Below are 23,552 nucleotides of genomic sequence, written 5' to 3'. Positions count from 1 at the left end.
TTTGCTGGGACCTGCATATCAGCACTGGTGCTGTTTGGGGCTTGCCTCTTTGGGGGAGTCAGCGTGCAGGAAAGCTAAGCTGTGAACAGCATCCACTTTGCTCTGCATTCGTTTCCTGTGCAGGCACTGTGTGTGCTCTGGGGGGGGAGACAAGTTACTCCGCTTCTCATGCACTTCAAGCACAACTGTATCGGGAGTTAATATGCTGTGCACTGTAACTCACCGTCTTGCTTGCTGCACACAAACTTCTTCTTTGGAGGTGCTCTAAAGGTGATACGGACATCCTCTGCGAGGGCAGAAATGCCAGTTCCCAGCGTGTACTTGTCAGGAATATTCTGGAGTCCTGCTGTGTGGCTGAAGGTTGTGGGTACTGCAATAATACAGACCGTAGTGGGTGACGGAGGCTTTTCTCTCAGCCTGGACGCTGACCTGCTAGGTGACTGTGAAGAGTCATACCTTGCCCCCATACCTTGTCATGTCTTGGTCTGTCTTGTCTGTTTAGCTTTTAAGTACTGCAAGGAATAATAAATATTTTTGATCAAGTAATGATGAAAAAAGAAAAATAATTTTCCAATTGTTTGTAATGGAGGTCATGGGGGATTTCCCCTTAACTTCTGTGTTTAACAGGCTTTGCACTCTACATCTGTGTAAGTTGTTATCAGAATTCGGCACCCCAAGGAAATTTAGACGTACTAATTGTGTGAGCCTGTTCTGTGGACCAGAGGTTTACTATATCACCAGCACAGCTTGTAATCTCCACAGAGATGGGTCAAGTGCTTTTGGGCTTACTGTTTCCCATTGCAGCCATTCTCTAGATCCTAAATATCACAAGAGGATTAATTCCTCTTTCATGTGAGACAGATCCTGCCATCTTTCAGCAGCAATACAAGCTCCACGTTCAGATCTCAGTACCAGTCCTACCTTGGTCAGATCTATGATAAATGGCAAGTTAGTGGGTCCTGACTGTCCAGCCTGGTGGTTCTCTCCAGAGAGTGAATAAATTTGCTGTTGGCAAGGGGGGCTTCTGTGTTGCAGGCAAATATCTGCTAGAAACCAAACTGGGACCAAGCCAAAAATAATTACTGGAGGTTTAAGAAAGTATGTCAGGATTTTGCCCTATGGACCTTAACAAGAAAGAGAAAACTCCTTTACCTTGCTCTAGATGGAAGCTTATTTTTCTTGTTACAAATTAAATAAAAATGACAGAAAAAAGTATAGTGAGTTATTAGAGCTGGTAGCTCAGTCTGACCTTTTCCACTCCAAAATCTAATCCCAAAGAAGCAGGATTCCTGGAAATCTAATTTTGCCTTTGAGGCTGATTAATTATTTGATCATGCAAGTGTTGGCCAGCCAAACAGTTTGCCTTTCCTGCATGGCTGCTGTTCCAGTTAGCAATGTAGCCTCAGACAATAGTCAGTTTAGAGTTTAAACTGTGAAGCTCTAGAGAATTTCACACATTATAACTGGATTCACTCCCACACCTGTTTCTTAAACAAGCAAAAATAGGTGTTTGTATAAACACAAGGAAACATATAGCTTTTGGAGGGGTGGGGTATTATAAACAGCTGCTTTGATTGCTGGTGGTATGATAGAAATTTTGATGTGGCAGATATTTTACATAGCATCCCTTGTTTTGAAGTGGTGTATGTTCGGGACCTACAACCACTGAAAATGTCTTGGTGACAGGATGGCAAAGCCAAGTAGCTCCAAGCGCTGATGGGAGAAGGCACTTTAGGCACAGGTCACTGGCAGGAGACCACTGCTATGGCTCTAATAAAACAGAGTGAAATAGTGCAGAGCAGAAAGCTGGGGGCCAGGGTAGCCCAGTGATGCTGGCAGCAGGAGCTGCTACTTGCTTGCTTCCTCCCACTGCTAAGGCTTCAGAGCAGACAGCAGTCCTTGCACCAGCCTTGAGGAGTTCTCTGCATGGGAGCTGTGCTGTGCAGGTAAGACATGCTACTATGCTTGCAGTCCACAGGCACTCAGCTTATACTGCAAATGCACAGTTTTCTGAAAATTGTATCATCTCTTCCTTGAAGTGGATAATACTGGGTAAAATGGCAAATTTTTTTGACTTGGCATTATGGTTTTCTGTAGTGCCAATGGAAAAGTGCAGGGACAGGTATGGAAAGCATTTGACATCCTTACAGGTTTTGTGCCCGGAAATTTTGCCAAGTGGAATTTGAAAATTTTGAATATTTGTTTGGAGTTTTGAGATGGCCAGCAGCCTTGCTGGATGCAAGACCATGCACTACTACTGGCCACACCATGCACGTGCACTTATTTCTGTCCCAGGAATTGTGCTTAGGCATTTGGAAATACCTGTCCCTGAAAGGATAGCGAGGCACTGGGATAAATTATTCAGGAAGACTGTATTATCTTCAGTGCTGGAAAAAGTCACTAAGAAACAGCTAAGAAACTGTCTGTCAAGCATCACATATACCTAGTACATCCCTACAAGGATCAGGTCCTTTCCATCTCTGCATTCATGAACTCCGTACAAAAAATTCCCAGAGAAATGTGGGGATGCCTACTGTAGCATGGACATTTGCCTTGCAGCCTCCCTGCAAATAAAATCTTCTCTGACAAGATATGGCAATCCTGGAAAAACCTCCCACTATTCAGAATAACCCTCTTTGTAACTTGTCACACAACCCTCTCAATGACATTTCTCTGTTTCTGCTGAGAAAAGGGCTCAACTGTAATTCTCAGTAGAAGTCTACATTATAAATACTACCTTCCCCCCTGCCAAAAGGTAAAGGTGGGAACAGCAAACTGGTTAAGAAAGGCATTTTGTTAAAAGTGCGTTTCTCTGTATGACAAAGTGGTTTGGAGAATATTCTGTTTATGAAAAGCGCTTTCTCTCAAAGGTGACTATCTGCCAGGGAGACTAAAATACTCTGGTGTGGGCTTCTCCCTCACCCTGTTCCGTATCCTGAAGCCATTACATATCGGTTCTTAGCGTTGTCCATTTCCCCATGCAACTCTCCTCTGGTTGTGGCTTACAGGAAAAGCTTTCTCATCTGCTCTGAGCTCAAGTTGACTGTGGCAGAGCGTACAGCCCCAGCACAGACTGGAGACATTCCTTATCTTGTGCTTATCTCTTCCTGATCTCTGCAGTGATCCCCTGAGAAAAATGCAAAAAAGAAAACATTTTCAAAGGAATTGTAATGTCTGGGGCAAGAAAGAAAGTATTTCCAACCAACCTCCCTCATCCCACCCCCTGTCAAAACTCCCAGACAAAGGTCACATGTGTGATAACATTTAAATTAGCAACATAAGAGAACATTTACTCTGAAATGACAGGGAATACCTACTAATTCCTTTTTCAAGCTGTACAGGTGGTAGGAAGCCCCTTACTTCTAAAGCAATGTTACAGTACCTGTTGAGGAGTTTGGTAAGTGCCTCTGTGCCTTTGGTGTGGAGCATCTGAAATGTGGTGGTGGTGGTGGTGGTGGTGGTAGGCTACTCGGGTCAAGGCTTGGATTTAAGATTCAGATGAGCATAAGATCATTGGTGCTATGCCAACTCTGAGGTGCTCTGATATGACAGCAAGGACCATCTGAGTGTATTTATCAATGTGAAATGACAAAAAGAAGAAACAGGCTAAAGGAAGCTTTTACTGTAAGGCTTTGTTTATATGGACATGGTCACCTTCAGCGCCGTGTTGTTATACCACTGCTTTAGCAGCTTCAGCCTCTGTCCAAGTGGAAAAAAGCCCTCAGATCTTCCCCACTGTAAAATACCACTTAGGTAAAACAAGAAAACAAAGCTCCTGAATCTCTGAAATAAGCTTGAGGTTGTGGATAATTATTTTGGGAAAGAGGGAGGTGAAAGCAGATGATTATTTTTTCCCCTCTGTTTTTCATTCTTTTTGCCCGGCAGCTCAGGTTTTGGGAGAAACCTTCAAGTGAATGACACCGAACTGCTTTCCTCTCCACTTCTTGGTGGGAACGACATGAGTTTATCGCAGAACAAGGCGGTGGTCGCACTCGACCGCCGGCCTCCCCTCGCAGGCGGTTATCCCGCGCTGATGGACACCCAGGAGCGGAGGGTGCCCAGCTCTTCCTTGCCGCCGGCCTTTCTCCCGCAGTGGTGCCGTGTCCCTGCCCGCAGCCGCCCTTGTCACGTAAGTGACCCCACTCCTGCCAAGAGGCCAGTGCGGGGGGAGACCTGTCCTGGTTGCCTCCACCTGGACCTCCTAGACCTGAACCTCCTGAACCTGACGATGTCTGGCCCCTCGTGCCACAGCGCACGGCCAGGGCTAGCAGTGGGACTCAACCCCCGGCTGGCCTTTTTGGGGCGAATTCCAAGATCCAGATGGGGACCGGGGTGGTCTGTTCCAGCGGCAGGCTCTGATGCAGGTGACGGTTTGTGGCAGCGGTTGGCCCTGAGGTGGCCTGTCCCCCCACCCCGGGGGGAACCTCACTCCCCCCGATAGGCCCACGCAGCATTATCGCCCGCCGGACAAGGTGACACGCCACCGGAGCTCCGCGGCCCTGCCGCGGGTCTCTCGCACCCCTTCCCGCCGGGCCGGAGCGGTGCCCGGGCGCGGCGTGAGGCGGTACGGCCAAGCGCCGCCAGGCTGCGCCGCCAGGTGGCGCCATAACAGCGCGGCCCCGGCCCCGCGGCGGTGGCGGGGTTTCCCCGCCGGCCTCCCCGCAGCGCCGCGGCCCTCAGGGCTTCCCGCCCCGCCGAGGAGGGCCCGATCCCGCCCGGCCTCCCTGTGAAAGGTAAACCCGAGGTTGTGGTTTTCCCTCACCCCAGAGGCGTTCGGGTTATTTCACCGCTCGCCTTCCCGTGCGGCCGGCCCACCGTTTATAGCTCGGGATGATAACGAAGCTGCTATGAATCTAGAGGGGAACGGTGTATCTTGAATAACTCCTCCCGAAAGCTCCGTTATCACCGGGGAAGGAAAAGCCTGGAGGGCTCCTTTGCTCGCTGTGAGGGGGGAACATGGCGAGGAAAAAACGAAGTGAAGCTGCACCGAAGGGAGAACAGCGACGGGAGGCAAATGGTTAAAAGCACCCCTGCCACAGGGCTCACCGCAGCTCTTTTTCCTCTAACTGTGCTTCATATAAATGAAAAAACACAAGTAAATAAAGCAGGACATTTGGGAGCTTCTCCTGGTACCAAAAACGCCCAGCTGAGGTATCTGTTAGCTTATTCCTGTGGGAAGTCTGGCTCTGCCAGGTTTTTTGTGCTGCCTGTTCAGGCAACTCCCGACCAAAAGCAGGCCAAAAGCTGAGAAATGGAGCAAAAAAAGGCAGGTTCCTTAACGAAGTGTCATTAACTGCGGTGTCAGCAGCTGTCAAGGGCAGCCGGCCCAGCCACTGGAGAAAGCAAGGCGGCCAAACTTTGGGTTCCCCCTCATCTGCCTGAGTCCTGGGGAGCCGCTGCCGCAGTGAGGGGTGGGCGACATGGGGGACGGGGGTCTCCCCCTCCCTGCAAGGCCATGTGCCACCTCCTCCGTGCCCCACAGCACCCCCGAGGACAGGAAACCCCGCTGTCCCCTCTGCCTCCCGCTCCTCTTCTCAAGGCTGCAAAATTCAGTTTCATCCATGCTGCTGGGGAGCCTCGATCCTACCCTGCTGCGCTGTAGTTGCAAAGGAGGAGGAAATTGCACTGCAGCAAAAGGCCACCCAGTTAGCTGTGATCCTGAGCCTCCCTTCTGGGAGCAGCTCAGCGTAGGGGAATTCCTGTCCCTGTCCCAGCAGATCTGGCTCTGTGTAGGCAAGAGGGCAAAAACAAGTTCATTTTCAGGCCTGAGTCCTTATTTTGTATTCTTTCACTCTAAGGGTCTCTGGTTTTCATTATGGTTTTCATTATATGTAGGACTGGCCCTGGGAGCCTAGAAAAATCCCAAGTGCCTTAAGGGAACAGAAACACCAGGCTCTCCTTCCTTTGTGGAGATTTCTTTAGTAAGCCAGATTTTCCAGCTGAAGTTCAGCACTGATGTCTCCCTAAGACCCAGAAGCAGCACTCAGAACTCCTTCCCCCCAATTTGTAAATCTGTATTTGCTTGGGGGTAGAAGATAGAAGCTGCTCATTTGGTCATCAAGAGTTAAACGAAGGGGCAGCACAGCTCTTCTTACCTTATCTAGATCTAATATAGCATCCCCTCAGGCTGCATGGGTATTGCTGCCCTGCAGCTCTTCTCCGTGGTGGGGAGGGAAGGGCAGTCCCTTCTGTCCTAGTCTGCTTTAATCCTAGGTGATGTGATGGCTCCAGCAGCTGCTGGTCCTGGAGCTGCTGTGGCCTGTCCGCCCTGAGCTAAGCAGGCTGTGTGGGTGTCAGGAACGCGCTGAGATGGTCCCCTGTGAGGAAGCCAGGACTAAAACTGTCTGGTGTGTTGTATGCATCAATCTGAGGCTGATATTCAGGAGGAGAAAGGGGTTTCACAATTCACACATGAGGGAGGAGAGAGCCATTTACCTAATCATCATCTTTCATTCTTACCTGGAACTCTGTGCATCCACATATTGACCCATGGTCACCCGCAGGTTGGAAACCCCCTGGGAGAGGGGCTGTCTTTTCATTCAAGGTATATCCAGTCTAAGATTCTGTTGTGGCCTTTTTCACTGATTAGAGATCTGTAATGATGCCATGGGTAATTAGCAATGATGAACATTGGTTGCAAAAGCAAAAGTGCAGAAAACAGCCAGGAAACTTGTTTGGTTCAGTATTACTTGGAGAGTAGATGAGACAGACCATAAGGAGCTTTTAAGCTGTTACAGATAGCGGGTGATACTGAAATAGTGCAAGGAGGCAGGCGGCTGCTGCTGTAGGAGAAATAGCTAAGGTTAACATGAACAAGTTAATTGGGATGGAAACATTTAAATGCTGTATTCTGGCTTGCTCTCCCACTTCTGCTTTCCTGAAGCATCAGTGGCCACATATGACAGTACCCATGTTATCTGTACTTTGGAGGTAAAGGAGCAGAAGCACACAAGATGAAGCATTGGCCTTACATAGCATCTTAGTAGTAGAGGCAGAAGCAGAATAAAAGTCTGCCAATGACCGTACTAGCAATATCAGCCTACTAATGATACTTCTGTAGGGAAGAAAAGACAGTACTTGAAGGGCATGATGGTAACATCTCACTCTGTGTGAAGGATAGTGCTAGTCCAGAATTGGAGATCCATTAAGTGCATACAGAACATAAATAATTTGCCTGCAAATCTGGTGAAGAAACAAAGAATTGCACCAACTTGCCTTTGAAAAATAGGCTTTATTAGACCAGTCTTGCTAAAATTGCTGGGAGTAACAGATTCTAAAATTGAGCCACTGAATTAGTCTCAAATGGGAACTGTGACAGCCAGCCTTAAAGTGGAGAAAATTGGATTTAAGAATTGGACCTTGGGCATAGCAGGATGTCTAGGAAGTTGCTGTGCTATAGCTGATGAACTCATATGGAGCATGGATTTCATGCTGGTGAATAGCAATGTAATAAATGTTCTACAGAAACATTACAAACCCAGGCTGGAGAAATTCCCTTTAAAGAGGTGACCCAGGTGAGAAAATGCTTTGTAGACAAGTAATCTGCTGTGAGCAAACTGCAGCCCTGGAGGGCTACAGTCACACTCACAACCGTGTGTGGTATCTTCCCAGTGGATGAAGGAGGAGAAAGGAAATGTTCTTTGAAACAGAGTAGTGCGAGCAGAACAGGCAAATGCTTTTGAGCAATTTCATGTGTGCAAAAGCATTCCCAGGGTCAGGCCTCAGTTACAAAGACTGTTGAAGGATGGCACCTCCGGTAGATCAGGAAGCCCTGTAGCAATGATGACAACTATGCACTCAGAGCATGGTAGGTTCTGGTTCCTTGGGGATGGATAAGGAAAAGGTGAAGGTAGGTGTAGAAAGTTTTGAAAGGGGCTGAACATTTAGGTAAGTTAGGCCTGAAAGGCTTTCTGGAGAAGACAGCAGGGTTTATGAATGTCCTCCTAATATCAGCTTGCTTCATTCACACAAGGGAAAAAAAAAATCCACCCAACTCACAAATGATAGTTTCTAGTCTTGAAGAATCCAATTCTATAAGTATTTTACATGGAAGAAGAATCTCTTTGAGAAGTACTTGTGAGCACCTTTGCTTGTTGGGGTGTAAAGGGGTGTAAGGGTTCATAAGACTAATGCCTAAAAGGCATTAAGGCTAAACAACAACAACCCCTTAACAACTCTACAAAACCATTTTTCCAATGGACTTTCCTACTGATATGCTGCATAAAGAAACACAGCAGCTTTGTGGTATTCAACTAAAGGTTGTTGCTAGTTTCTTAGAGACCCATATTGCAGTTCTCTGTCTGCCTGCTGGTTTCCATATTTATATCTGGTATTAGGACTCTCTCTAGAATGCAGTAGTCATTCTTGGCACTAGCTATCAATATATTCCTTAAAATAATCCAATGAGGTCAATGTGTTGGTTTTTTAATTCCGGAATATAAAATCATAGTTTCAGCATTTTGTAGTTCCTCTGTATAAAGGAGTCCACATCCGTTGGCAAGTGCTGAGCAGAATCCTGGGTTAGCTGTCAGTTTTAGTGCAGACTTCCTACGCCTCTTGGGTGACTTTTAGCTTAATCCATCTCCCGGTCTCAACTCTTTATCGGCAAGGTGGAGGTGATAACACTACCCCATAGGGGTGACATAGGGATATATGTAGTCAAGAGATTGTGCAGGTGTTATTGTACTAACAACCACAAAATACCTAAGACTTTTTATCTAAATATGAAGGTTAAGGAGGGGCTAATACAATTGCACTCTCGAGAGATAGCTGGTTTGCATTCTTTTCGCTGATAAAAGGGAGCGTGCTTTGTCTACTTTCAGACCACTCATCAAGAATGCAGTCGTATATTACTGGACTTCTTTTTAGCTGCAAAACAAATTGCAATGGGCATAGCATGTGGTTATGTAACGCTATCCGAAATGCTAAGGATCCCATTTCCAACAGAGCTGCACACTTTAAATGGAGATTTGGCATTTTCTAAAGGGTTCATCTCCCATTGAGAACAAGAAGAGACTTTCGGAGCTTAAGTGCTTTTGAAAAAAATCTGGCCTCTTTACAGGAGCTGAACTTTCTTAAGACTGAAAAAATGGAGGAGGGGTGTGTGAAATCAAACCGTAAATGAGCTTGGAGCAGCAGCACCCTGTGACCTGGCTGGCAAATGGAATAGCATGAGTGTAATGTGCACACTGATGGTAAGAGAATTATCACAGAACTGATGAGACACCTGGATCAGAGCTTTAAAAGGTTAATACGCTTGTTACAAGACAGACGTTGGTCTCTACTGGCAGCAGTAGCTCTTCAAAGCTCTTCTATTTGTTTTACCAGTGTTGTATGCATCTCTATTGTGCTTTTTAGCGCACATGTGGCCTTGAAGTCCTAATCCTGTTCTGACTAGGATCAAATTCAAAGGCTTTTCCCTGCCCCATCCCCTTAAGCTTCTGATATGACTTTTATTGTGAGGCAGTCAGGCATTATACTGATTCCTGGGTATAAAAATGGACACCTACATTTTCTTATTATGAGAGGCATCCTGCTCCGTTCACACCCACCGACCACTCTGTCAAAAGCTTTTCACTTTTGGTTGGATTGAAATGCTTTGAAACTATCCAAATGATAATATTTTTTTCTGTTTCTCAGTTACTGCTTTTTTGCTCCTGTTCTGAAACTGCGTGTCACAGAGGTGCTGGTATTCCAGCACACATGGAAGTGTACCTGTTGTTGTCTTGTTGCACCCTTGCCTTGGAGCTCTGCATGCCAGAATAAGACATGCCCATCCTCTTCTTCTGCATGGTCTTCTACAGAGGGAGCCAGCTTGGATCAGTTGGAATTAGTGTGGTATATTATGCCTTCTATCAGATAATGGGTACCTGTATCTGTTTCTGTAGGAATACAGTTTTTCAGTGGACTTTGCTTTGAGTTCCTCTCAGGTCTGTATGGATCCTTCTCCAGACACTGCTGGGTTATCAGTCTATATATTTTTCAGGGGAATGTTTGCCATTCTCTATGCTGCCATGTTTCCTTCCAGCTCTGTGTCTTGCCTTGAGATTCTGACCTTCTAGGCTGTATAGTGAAAGGCTGTATAGTACTGGTCACTGAGGAGTTTCAATCGTTGATATGTTCCTAGGTGAACTATCTGTCGTAAATGGAGAAGGCCTCCCAAACACCTTCCTTGATGGGGAAGAATTCTGGTAGAGATTAAACAATGGTAATGGCTGGCTTTTTTATGTAGATGAAAACCTTAGCAAGTGCTTAACAAGGTGACTTGCAGCAACAGCCACACAGTCCCTTTCCTCAATCCATGTTACACCTGTGTGCAACCCCACCTTATACTGTGCTCCTCAATGTCCACAGGCCATACCATGGATGAGAAATCAAGCTCTGAAAAGCTGCTGTGTTCCCTCTGTGATGCAGGCAAACCAGTTTCATCAGAGGACACTGGCAGTGTGGTTTCATTTCTTGACCTCTGTGCAGATCGGGTAGCAGACCCAGGTACACCCCTTGCTTGTGGCCTGGAGAAGATCCAGCCTCGCATGCATATGGGGAGTTGGAACTCACTTCCTTCTCTTTGTAACTGAAAGGTTTAAACTGAAATACCAGACACCATTAAACTGACAGTTATTTGCCTTCTGTCTAGGGTAACTGGTAGATCAATATTTTGGCTGAGAATATATTTTATGCTAAATACAATATTTTACAAGGTAACTGACTTGAAAATATAGAAGAGTTTAAATGCTTTGCTTTTCAGGTTTTATGTGCAATAAAATGATGACTGGTATCAAATAGGTGTAATTTAATTTTTATGTGACTGTTTCTCCCTCTCCAATTCTCAAATAAAATGCTCAGCACCTTTTAAAAATCCCACCTGCACTAAGAGACTGCTTTTTGTTGGCCTCTAGAGCACTAGTTTTAATTTGCTAACAGGAAAAGATCTATTGAAGGAGGATTATACAAGCTAAGAGACATTTTTAGAATGGGAGAGAGAAAGTTAAATAGCAGGCAGTGAACTCCAGGAAACAGACTCAAGCATAGGACAAATGGGTGCAGCCTTAACTGTGCATCCTCTTCTGCAATGTGTGTTCAAACTGTTTAAATTCTGCCCCTTTTGCTTGCTGTGCAGGTGAGGTCCTCCAGCCGGATCATCCTGCTGTCCCTTGTGTTGCAGCTACCAGAAAAAGCAGAATTGCTACTGCTCTTTAAAAAGATGATTCAGCTTCTTTAAACCATTTGGTCCTGCTTAAAGGAATCTCTCTGGCAGACCTTGTTCTTCGTTCAGTCCAGGGTGACCTTCCTCCCCCATTTTGTTCGTCAGCATGTCCAGGATGCTGTGCAGAAAGGAGTCTATATGTATCTGGAAGTGCAGACGTGGAAGATGTTACCTGAGCCCAGACTCACTCTGCTCCTGGAGTCCTCCCTTACCATTGGTGCCCACATCTGTACCATGCATGAAGTCAAGCGAAGGTGGCAGGAGGCCTGCATGGATGAATGAGAAGCTCCAGACAAAACCCAGCTATAAAAAAGCAGAATACAAGAAGTGGGAGCAGGGACAGCTGACCCAGGAGGAATGTAGAGACACTGTCTGAGTGTGCCAAAGGCTATGTGGAATTGAATCCAGTGAGGGCTATGAAGGGCAGCACGAAGGGATTCTACTAGTACATCTGCAGCAAAAGGAAGAGTAGGCAAAATGTGGGCCTGCTGCTGAATGGACAAAGGACGTGGAAAAGGCTGAGGTATGTACTCAATGCCTTTGCCTTGGTTTCTACTGGTAGGAGCTGCCTTCAGGAATCCCAGGCCCCTGAGACTAGAGGCAGAGTCTGGAGCAACAAAGACTTACCCTCAGTGGAGAAGGATCAGGTTATGGAACGTGTACTCAAACCGGACATGCACAAGTCCACAGGACCTGATGGGATGCATACATGAGTGGTGAGGGAGCTGGCTGATGTCTCTCCAAAGCCACTCTTTGAAAGGTCATACTGATCAGCAGAGGTTCCTGAAGGCTGGAAGAAAGCAAATGTCACTATTTGCAAGCGAGGCAAGAAAGAGGATCTGGGGAACTACAGGCTGGTCAGGCTTACCTTAATACCTGGGACAGTAATGGAGCAGCTAATCCTGGAAACCATTTGCAAATGTATGAGAGATAAGGTGATTGGGAGTAGCCAGCATGGATATAAGAAGGGGAAAACATGCTTAACCAACCTGGTAGCCTTCTATGATGAGGTGACTGGCATGGTGGACAAGCAGAGAGCAGTGGATGCTGTTTATCTTGACTTTAATAAGGTTTATGACGCTGTCTCCCACTGTCTGTCCTCACAGACAAACTGATGAAGGGCTGAGACTTCCAACCCTGGTGTTTAGAGCTGACAGGTGTCCTGAACTCCAGTCGTGGCTGCAGGGGTTGTTAATAACTACATTATTATTGGATAATACACTGAACTGTGGGCTCCCAGGTGGATGTAGCCACAAAATGAAGCCATGGAAAGGGACAAGATGTAAGATGGAGCCTCCCCCAGCAGCACCCTTTAAGGACGGCTCAGCACTCTATTCCTTGTCAGTCTTGAGCATCTCTCTCTCCCCTGGGAGCATGAGGATCCCTCTGCGGGGATAAAACACCTAATTCCTTTCACAGATTTATTCCCCAGAAGCTCCTGGTATACAGCTGTGGTAGCACTGGGTTACTTGTACATTACCTGGTTTTCCAACACAAGGATTTGCTGAATGGAGTGTATTTCTTTGCTCTTTGAACAGTAAAAACCTGGAAGCCATCTTCTTTATTCTCAAAGGATGTATGCCTACACAAGTCTTACCAATATAAATAAGGTTTCAAATAGTTAAGGATTGCTGAACTGAGCTCATAGTGTATTACAAATAGTAAAAAAAAAAAAAACAAAACCCAAACAAAAAAACCCTTACATTTTTTGTTGCTCTTTAAATGGCTCAAGTAGACCATCTGCTTCAGAAACAGCTCATGTATTTTGGATTTGGTTACGAACTGACCACAGCATTGCAAACAGCACTCATCTGTGAAGATATCTGTTTTTATACACAACATGAGATTGGCAAGAGAGATGTGTCTACTCAGTGTTTTAGAAGTCAGACAGGAATGGTGCGACTATGGATTGGCACAACCATGTCCTTGTCATTTCACTTCACTACCACCTAATTTGTGTAACACAGGTAAAATTTAAAATGGATGTTACCATAATGGGAGCACCTAGTGAATCCCTTACTTGTGGCAAAGGAAAACAATCCTTCTAAGGTGACTTCACTTAGCCTTCTGTGATTCACATGGGATGTAGAATTACGGCATTTGTTCTTAAGCAGAATTATGGATGAGACCCAAGACTAACTGACAGCTCAGTTATTTCTTCCTGATGCATTTCATTAATAGCCCCTGCACCTCTCACCTCTACGAAATTGGCAACTAGCGAGGTGCCTGTAAGAGGCTAATTGCCTCCAGAGTCAATTGTCCTGGAGCCAATTGTTAATCTCCTGGTGTTAATTGCCAAAAGCAGGAGAAATCAAAGTGGGCAGGGGGCATAGGAGCTGCATGCATATTAGAGCTATGTAGCAAAATGCAGAAGGTGTTTGACTCTGCTCTGTGACACCGCAGCAGAGCTTAGCAAGTGGAAACATAATAAGGCACTAGTTGAGTGTAAATCCTGAATGTTTTGCGCATTTTTCATTCATCACCTTCAGATTGCTATTCTACTTGTGAGCTGTAAAACAGGTGGGGTGAAATCTGGGCGCTGACGAGGTCAAATAAAAAATGTCAGAGCTCTGACTAGGATGCCTGTAGTACTTGATGTTGGGATGATGCTAGCAGTGTTGTGATGGGTTTGGGAAGAAAAAGAATGGAAGTGCAACAGTTGTATAGTATAATTCTCTGTTATGCCATGGCTTTTCAATTTGGTGTTTCCAGACAGAAGACTGAATTTAATCCCAGGGTTAAATGAATCTCTGGAACTCTTCTAGTAATTTCAGTTGAGTTGATCCTGTCTTCATCAAGGTATATATATATAGTGTGTTTGACTTGTGCTTTTGAATCTGGTTTCCTAACATAAGGTGACCGAGTACCTTATTGAGAAAGAAAGAGAGAAATCTGTGCTCTTTTTTGGATAAGCTAGGTTGCATAAACAACTATAAAATTGTACAGATTGTAGTGTGGGCCAAAAATCTGACCTGTTTTTATTGTTTGTTAAGTTAATGGGAGGAAGGTATGTTTGATAAGATGCCTATTTTGCACATAATCTGTTGCAAAAATGCTGCTAGGCTTCTCCTTCAGTCTGTCAGACTGATGGCTTTTGAGCATCCCAGTTTATAGCTTCTGTCTAGACTATGGTTTGACCTTTTGTTCCTGGTGTCAGATGGTGACTTTCAAGAGTTTGAGTCTGCTGCTGTTGGGCAGAGATGGAAGAGGGTATTCCACTGACCTGAGCAGCTGGAACATCTGTTGGGCGGATAAAACGATCAGTTGTTTGTCTGGATGGTTGAGTGATAAGAGACTTTGGCTGGGGGGCTTAGTCAGTATGCGTGACAAATGTTTTTATCTCCCAGATTACTTTAGAACTATTTTTTTGAAAATTGTCTCTCTCTCTTTTTTTTTTCCCCCACCTGCACCTGGAGGAGAAGAAAACAGAAATCTTCTGCAACTACTGCATATTGTAATGGACATTTTGCAAGTCAGTGACAACAATGATTAAGTTGGCTTACAAACGCGGGTCTGGAAACTGCCTGCATAACTCCAGGGACTGAGAAACACTTGGAAAAAAAACTTCAAGATTTTTGTGATGCTGGTGACACAAATGGGAGGGGGTGTGTAAGGAGGAGGTAAGATTGCTGCATTGATAGCATTAGGGTTAGTGAGCAGCATAACAATAATGGATTCAAAGAGCACCTCTGTAAAATACACTTTGTTTTGATTCAGATTTCAGGTTGACTGCAAGCTGTACTTTTAACACACAGTGTAGATAGGCTGAAGAGCCAACTACAAAGCTCTGCCCCTCAGCATATTTTTTGCTCTGTGTAATATAGTGCACTAACATGTATAAGAGCTGTGAAGGGGGTAACGGGAGGAGGAAATAAGCTTTGTGACCCAGTTTTATACACAAATTAGAAGGCTTAATTTGAGGCACAATCATTTCATCAGGTGTGTGTTGCAACTTAAACTGTCAGGATGATTGGGTTCCTGGAGAGAGAATTTAATTTTATTTTATTTTTTCTGCCCTAAATGCAAAGCTAGTTGATGCTTGCTTTAGTGTACATGGATTTGGCACCTGCTGCTAGCATTGTGACAGCTAGAAGTAGTTATAAAAATTAACATAAATTTTTTATAAATAAAGTCATCAAAAGCACAACTGCCAAGTTTCAGCTAAAGGCAGGGCCTGGCACTGGACTTAGGTATTGAAGAAACAACCTGGTTTTCCTTTCTTCCCTCAGCCTTGTGGCAAGCCTGAAACTACCAAGTATTAACATCAAACCAAAGAAATAAAGTTCCAGGTATTTTAGGGAAATCCCCCCTATGGAATGGAGAGGAGACCCTCTTCTGAGGGAGCTTCTCTAACTGTCCCTGAAAGTGCAGTAAAGAGAGGTGCCATCACAAGCCTTCACTTGTTGCTTTACTCTCGCTTGCTACCAGAAGAGGAAAGGCGATCTCCTAGCATGCTATGGTATATTCCCTCCCCACTGAGGACCAGAGCCCATGAGGTCAGCTGCCCTCAGCCACAGCCATGGCTGCCCACACTTGAGTACCTGTGAGTGCGTTTTACCTTAATGGCTCATATGCCTTAAAGAGGACTCTCTGCCTTCGATGCCAGAAGAAACCTGTGGTTGGCCTTCAAAAGGAAGAGCTCTGGAGGGAAGCAGCTAGCCTGAAGAAGACCAGAAGCACTGGTTGCTATTGCTGAGCACTTCTGGAGGAAGGTATGGTGAGGTTCCCCAGCCTCATGTGGGATTTGTGCCAGTGGCGCGGATTGCTACTGCTTCCGCTCTACAAAGTCTCAAATCTCATGTCAGTGAAAGTTGCGTTGATGTGTGTCTAAAGCTGTGCACACACTGCTGAAACCCACTTCCCTGAAGTGCTTTCTGGTCATGGTTTACATTTTCTGTAGAATGAATCACAGATGGTTTTGGTGTGGTTGGGTTTTTTTGGTGTTTTGTTTTGTTTTTTTTCCCCCTTAATCCCATCAGTTACATGGTGGGCTAGCAGGCTGTGGTTTGAACTAGGTCTGTTTAATTTTTTTTACTTCACAAACTGGTGGTAATGTGGGAGAAGGGGGGAAGGAAAGGTTTATAGTCCAAACACCCAAAGGACGATCATATCTACTTCCTCAGTGTATCGGACTTAGGTGCCCAGGTTTTGGTAGTGGGAGGGCTGCAGGGGTGGCCTCCGCAAGAAGAGATCAGGGGCTGCCCCCATGCTGGACACAGCTGGTTCTGAAACAGACCCCCCGCTGTCCGAAGCTGAGACCATCAGCGAAGATGGTGGCACCTCTGTGGAAATGCATTTAAGAAAGAGTAAAACAAGCTGCGTAGCAGTTGTGAGAGAGAGGAGTGAGGGGAAAAAAAGGAAAGAAACAGCCCTGCAGACCCCCAGATCAGTGAAGAAGGAGGGGGAGGAGGTGCTCCAGGCACTGGAGCAGAGATTCCCCTGCAGCCCGTGGTGAAGACCATGGTGAGGCAGGCTGTCCCCCTGCAGCCCAGGGAGGTCCACGGTGGAGCAGATGCCCACCTACAGCCCAGGGAGGACCCCACGCTGGAGCGGGGGAACCATGTGAGGAGGAAAGAGGGGCAGAGAGGAACTGTTACGAACTGACCACAATCCCCCTTCCCCATCTCCCTCTGCTGCTCAGGGGAGGAGGGGGTAGATGCGTTAGGAGTTCAGGAGTGAGACTGAGCCTGGGAAGAAGGAGGTCTGGGGAGAAGGTGTTTTTTTTTTTTAGTTCTGTCTTTGTTTCTCACTGTCCTACTCTATTTCTAATTGGCAATAAATTAATCTTCCCCAAGTTGAGTCTGTTTTGCCCATGACTGTAATTGGTAAGTGATCTCCCTGTCCTTACCTCAACTCACGAGCTTTTCCATCTTATTTTCTACCCCCTGTGCTGTTGAGGAGGGGAAGTGAGAGAGCAGCTGGGTGGGGGTCTAGCAGCTGGCCAAGGTTAACCCACCACACTCAGTTACAGTATGGCCCCATAGAAAGTTGATTTGGTAAATGACACACACAAAGGTAGTAGAAATCTCCAGTCTTGGTGAGAATGAACAGCTAGCACCATGTGGAGACACAAACTTCCTTGAACGGATCTCCTGACAACACAGCACTCTCTCTCTTGGTCCACCAGTGGCTGATCTCCTCCAAGAAATCTCACTCTCCCTGGTTATGCCAAATGCTGGCTCAATTGTATGGCATGATTATTGAAAGGGTGATGATACGTCAGTAGAAATAGATCAGTTTTTGCTTTTCAGTAGTCTGAGTTTGAAGTTCTTTCACTCACATGGACTCTACCAGTAGTTGTTATTTATAAAGTGATTTGAAGTCCTTTCTGTGTCATTGGAAATGATAGTTTGCAGTTGCATTGACAGAAAACTTTCTTCTTGTGGTTAGCTAAATCTTTTTTTGGGAAAAACAATGTGTCTTTCAGGATGCATTTGCAAAATTATTTGATTTTGAGACCAGCGAAAAGGGAATTAACGCAGGTTTGAAAGTCATCAAAGTTGTAAACTTCTGCAGTCCAAACTATGTATATGCATCCTCTATTGGTTTTACTTAAATATTGTCTACAAGAAAGTAATGAGGCAGCATGGAGCTGCCAGAAAGCATTTCTGATTTTTTTTTTTTCTTTTGACAATGAATCATGTATAGCAAATGGCCATTCTTCTTCCTGTGCAGGGTCAGAGAGACAGCTTAATGGTATTCATTCCTCATCAGCCTTTGATAGATGTTGTAGAGTCAATACAGATATGTTATCCTAGCCCATCTCCAGGAAGAGATAAGCTTTGATAGAATTATGGTTCATGTTTCATAAACCAGATCTGAAACCCAACCAGAATGGATCAAGAAAATGTGCTCTGCAAGAAGTTGTTCACTTGCTGTTCAGAAGAAAAGTGACATAAATATCCCTTTTTGCCTTCTAGATTGCAGAAGGAAGACTTACCAAATTAGTAAGACTGGGTAACCTTTCTAACAGTGCTAATTTTACTTAATATAGTTAAACTCATGGTAAACTCAAACCTTTTCTCTTCCATAGGTCAAGATAAGCTTCACCATGTAAGCTGTGGTTTTCCATAGCCAGCTATCAACAGGGTTTATAGATTCTCTTTACTGGAGCTGACTCATGTTCTACTTCACAGAGACTTCATAGTGCAGTTGGAATTGTAACTCCAGTGTAAGCGGTTCATAAGAATGGGGAGCCACGCCAGAGGGGAAAGGTAAGGAGTAACTCATTACACAGATGCAATACTGGTAGAGTGACGAATGTGTGAAGTGATTTGGAAAAATGTCTTTACAGGTTGGGTAGTATTATTTGAACAGCTGCTGTGTGATTTATTATCTCTGTTCCCTCTCCTGTAATATCACCTAGACATCCTTTAAATAGAAAGAGTCCCCGAAGTCACACCTTTTAATTGAGGAGGGATGGTGAAAGCATTTAATTAGCTCTAGAAAATGCTTTTCTTTTAGATGTGTTTCTAAACTGCTTCTTATAATCCCATAGCACTTTTCAGTTAACCACCTCATAGCACTTCTGAAGCCTAAGGTCACTGCAGTGTAGACAGTGAGAAAAGTCCTACTTGTAAGTACGAATTGCTGCCTCTTCTGTTCAATCTGATGATTTTCAGTAGTGCAATTGTCTTTTGGGCACAAAAACCCTTGTTTTCAACCTTGGATCTGTTTTTTACACCTGTGCTTCTACTGGCTTCAGTGGATTTTTTTTCTCCTAGTGCAGAAGTTAGAGGAATGAGACATAGGAAAAGCATAACAACATAAGAGGTATGTGACTTTCCACTTAAGACTATGTTGACTCGCTGTTGATTTTGGAAAATCTTCAACACACGTAAGTCCTAAGGACTTTAAGCATACATTTAAATCAAATATGTGTGTAAATTGAACATGTAGTAGTAATACATGTAAACTAGAATGAAAAACTGCACAGAACTTGTTTCACCACTGAAAAATAACAAAGGATTTTCCCAGTATCTGTTGACTTTAAATGGTCTTCTGAACAAGTTCCAGGTAAAGAGGATATGTGTTTATCTTCAGTTTTAGCATAAAAGAAAAAAGGCTTTTCTGGCAATCATAATGAACTAAAATCTTGTATGAAAGTATTGCATTTTGAGATAGGGTTAAAATTTTAAATGGGAAACATTTTATAAAGGAAAATGTTTGTATTTGTACCTAGTTGGATTTTTTTTTGTGTAGAAAAAAATATAGGAAAAGAGAGGATGTATTATTGACCTAAAAGAATCTCTACCAAAATTAACATGCTCAAGTAACAATGAAGAATGTGGCTCCCGTTTTTGACTGCAAGGTATTTTGTAAGGTAGGTGACAAGAAAACAGGATATAATGCTGAACATTAGACTAGAGAAAATACGAGATTTGGCAGCATTTCCTTCAAAATAAAAAGAGATTTAGAAACCTGTGTTGGGATTTCTTTCACCTAACCTTCCCCATGTACAATATAGGTGTCTGTAGCAGAGTTAGACGTCCAGGAGCTTTTCAGTCAATGGGCACTTTTAAGACATGATTCGTCTCATTACACTTTAGATGTCCAAAATAGGGCAAATGAATTGTGTCATGTAAATCTGTATTCCTTTCTGTTGACTAACGATGTATTGACATTTGACCAGCTGGGTGGAATATAAGAGTTGATGAGATGGATCTACCCCAGAAGTGACAATAATAATGGTTTTGAAAGAAACACTTTACAGAAAATACCAGCAATTTATTTACACAATCAGAAATAATTAAAGACTGTTTCAGAAAACCCAAACAATCATGTTACGGTGCTTTTAAAATCCCTAAACACAGGAGATGATGCTGTCTTTAATTCAAAATGTAGAATGGTGGAATCTAAGTAACTTATTCCCAGTTTCCTAGTTTCCTTTTTCTTTTTTTGGATGGGGTAGATATTTTCCTTGCTTCTCCCTGCCCCCCCCCCCCCCCCCAATTCTTCTATGATTCTCTTCACTTCTTCTGCAAAGATGGTTTTCCTTTTTTAAGTATGTGTGTTTGTTCCTATTCAGCTAGATTCCGCCCCCCCCCCCCCCCCCCCCCCCCCCGCCCCCGAGTAACATACAAACCACTCCAACTCTCAGGAGCCAATTGATTTGTCTCCAAAAGTAGCTTCCTTGGATTTTATCTGAGAAAGTGCTGCAGGGTGAATGGAAGAAGCATGCTGATGTTTTGTAAAGTATAAGCAGTTTGTACTGATCTGGTGGTGTGCTGCTTCTGCTAGCCAACAGCTACCGCATCCTGCCTTCCTGGCTACTAGGGTTTTATTCTGAGACCCTTGTGTCTAATGAGGAGCATAGCAGGATGCCAGCAATATGTTCTGAAGAGCATGAGTAATCCCTGGTGTGAGAATAGAATTAGGATGAGCAACCCTGTGAAAAACCAGTAATTCCTCTTTATTTCAGCCTCTGTGTGCTCTGAGTCACACTTCAGATGATGCCCTAGGGTCAGTTGAAAAAGAGATCTGAATTTCACCGCAGTTTAAGGGTGCACCGCCATCGCTGGGGAAAATACTTGTCCATTTAAAAGTCCTTTTAACAAAAGCAAACTAACTCAGTACAAGGGGAATTTGCATGGGCAGAACAGCTTGCCTTGCAGCTGCCTTGGCCCTTACATTTGTTAAGTTTTACTCCAATAATTTCACTTCATAAAAAGTGTCCTTAACTAGCAATAGGGAAAACTGCAAAGGAAGTGCACATAGGGTGAAAAAAAAGAGAGCTGAACTTCAGTGGAACTTGGCAAATATTTTAGTGTCTGCTTTGCCCAGGAATTTGTGTTGGCTGCTCTGGTTGTAGCTGTGGTGATGGGATGCATTGGAATTTTTCTTGGATTTGATTTTCGGGGGGGGTCCCCAAGTGCAGCCATTTGCATTACAGGACAAAAGCCAAGCTCTAGCTAACAAATGTCCCAAGCAAATGCCAGCCTTTTGGCAGACTTGACCACTGCTACCTGTTGCAGGGCTTACTGATGTTTCCTCTGCAGCCAGTGACATTGTCCTGGTCAGTGCTGGACCACTGGGTTTGATCCACGACAGCTGTTGATCACAGTGGGCAGAGATGTAAGCGTCCATCACCTCTAGAAATAGCACCCTTCAAAGCAAACCTTAAAAAATTGCTTCTATACTTATCTCCTCCAAGTCTTTTAGCTAAGAGCTTTGCAATGAATATCACAGCGGTCTTGCATCAATCACAGATTTTGCTTGTAGGTCCTACTTTAATCTTGAAATACATCTTATATTTCTTCTCCTGATTGCTTCTCCTTATGAATTTAGTTAAGCCAAATGTATGCTTGTCTGTTCATGTACCTTGTTTAACTTAACCATGATCCTGTATTCTGCCACCTTTAAATCAAGCCAGTTCTACAACAGAAACTTTTGTCAGCATTGTGAAGTCATTTAAATGTATATCATTGTTCTTGATTTTAAGAGACACAAGCATGTTCATCTAGTCTTGTCAGCAAACTGACATTAGCAGCATGGTTTAGTGTGCTTGCAGACCAGGTATGTACCATTCTGGCAAAAATGTTTCTTGCAAGGGTCTGCACTAGAGGGGAGGTTCCTAAAGCTTGCCTCGATGTTTTTCTATTGAGGGGAATATTAATAATTAGGTAGTAGTAAAGGTAATAATAAAGATACCATGTGCATTTCAGAGATGGGAGTGGCTCCTGTTTAGCCTTGGAAACACTATCCTGCTCCCCACCTTCTCAACCTCTCCTCAGAGAAGGGAAGAATCTGCTCCTATCACAGGACAAAACTACTGGTGAGTTTTGTGGGGAAGGGAGGAAGCTGTAATTCCTTAATGGACAAATAAAGCACAAAACTAACCTGCGGTCTATCAGTACATGGGGGGTGGAGACAGCAATGCCTTTCAGGTATGACCATTCAGATAATACACATTGCATTCTTAGAAATACTGCCTCTCATCAGTCTGGTTTGCATTACCTAGGAGGCATGCAGTCCAAGAAGCCATAAACTTGTTCTGTCTAGAATGAAGACAGATGAAATCCTCTCTGAAATATGGGAGGAAGCTGGCTGGGTAGCAGAGTGACATCTAATACAAAGTATTGTAAAACCTGAAAAAAAAAAAAGATAACCCATACATTCCTGGAAAAGGACACTGGAGATCTACCTGGAACCAAGAATTAGATATTGCAAGAACGTGGGCTTTCCTTCTAATTCAGTACTTCAGGGTGCACAGGGTGTAAAGGCATTACCTAAGGTATCACTATAGAAAATGCCAGATGCAGGACAAGGTATTTCAGAAACAGCAGATTCTTCAGCTTTGGGAACAAGTTAGGTGTGTGGGGGTGTGTGTCCTTATTTGGAGGGAAGATGAAGGGTGCAAGACATCTGCTTAGCTCCAGAAAGGATTGTCTTTCAGTTTGCTGTGGTGGTAGCTTCCTGGAGGTGGGTGGCCTTTTATTCATGCGTACAGTGAATTGCTGACTGAGGAATCTGTGTAGGGAAATGAGCTTTGTCCTACTTCCACTGAAATCAGCTGGGGTAGGGAGGTTCTCAGTGACTTTTTTTAATGGGATCAGAATCAGTATCTTAAAAGACTGTTATCATATATTAATAGAACAACATTGCTAAACACATTTTGACTGACAGGCAATTCTAGGTTGCACTACAGGGCCCTACAAGGTATGAGGCAGGGGGGTGCCTTACCATTAACATGGGTCTTCTTTTGTTTGACTTCCTACCTTCAGACAGCACCATTTAGGGCAGCTGGTCAAATGAAAGGTCCACTGACTGGCTGGAATCATTAAAGCAATGTGCTTTTTCCTTGGGGGACAAAAAACAAGACTTGGTCTCTTTATGGTATGGCTGTTTTAGGCAGAGAAAGTTAAAAACTATCCCCACAGAATATAACCAGATACAATCAGAAGATTTTCTGATCCACTTAACTAGACTACTTCACCCTATGGTGGTAAAGAGTCGTGACAGGACTGGAGTCACAACGGTCTAAGGGTAGGAAGAGAAACAGTGTGAAATTTGCTGTTTCTGTTTCAGATCCTAAGGTGGCTTACATGCCTAAAAGCTTGTGTATATTCATTCCTTCAGTAATACTAGTTGCCTCCCCTTGAAGACATTCTCTAAAAATATTGCCTTCTGTTTTTAAGAGGATGAAGCTAATCAGTATAAAACACAGTAACTTTTTCTGAGATTGTTTCATCACAGATGAAAAGTTGCGCAGACACCTATATCTCTTTCACAGATACCTCTATTTTCTAATGGTTTTCTGTTTTGCATTTCAACATGCTCTTCAATATTAGCCTGCTTGACATTTTTGAATAAATTGTACCCTGAGTTTCCTACACACTGTATTTCT

This window comes from Buteo buteo, chromosome 19, assembly GCF_964188355.1.
Source record: "Buteo buteo chromosome 19, bButBut1.hap1.1, whole genome shotgun sequence".
NCBI lineage: Eukaryota > Metazoa > Chordata > Aves > Accipitriformes > Accipitridae > Buteo > Buteo buteo.
The sequence above is the reverse complement of the archived record's forward strand: the minus strand, read 5'-3'. Positions refer to the sequence as shown.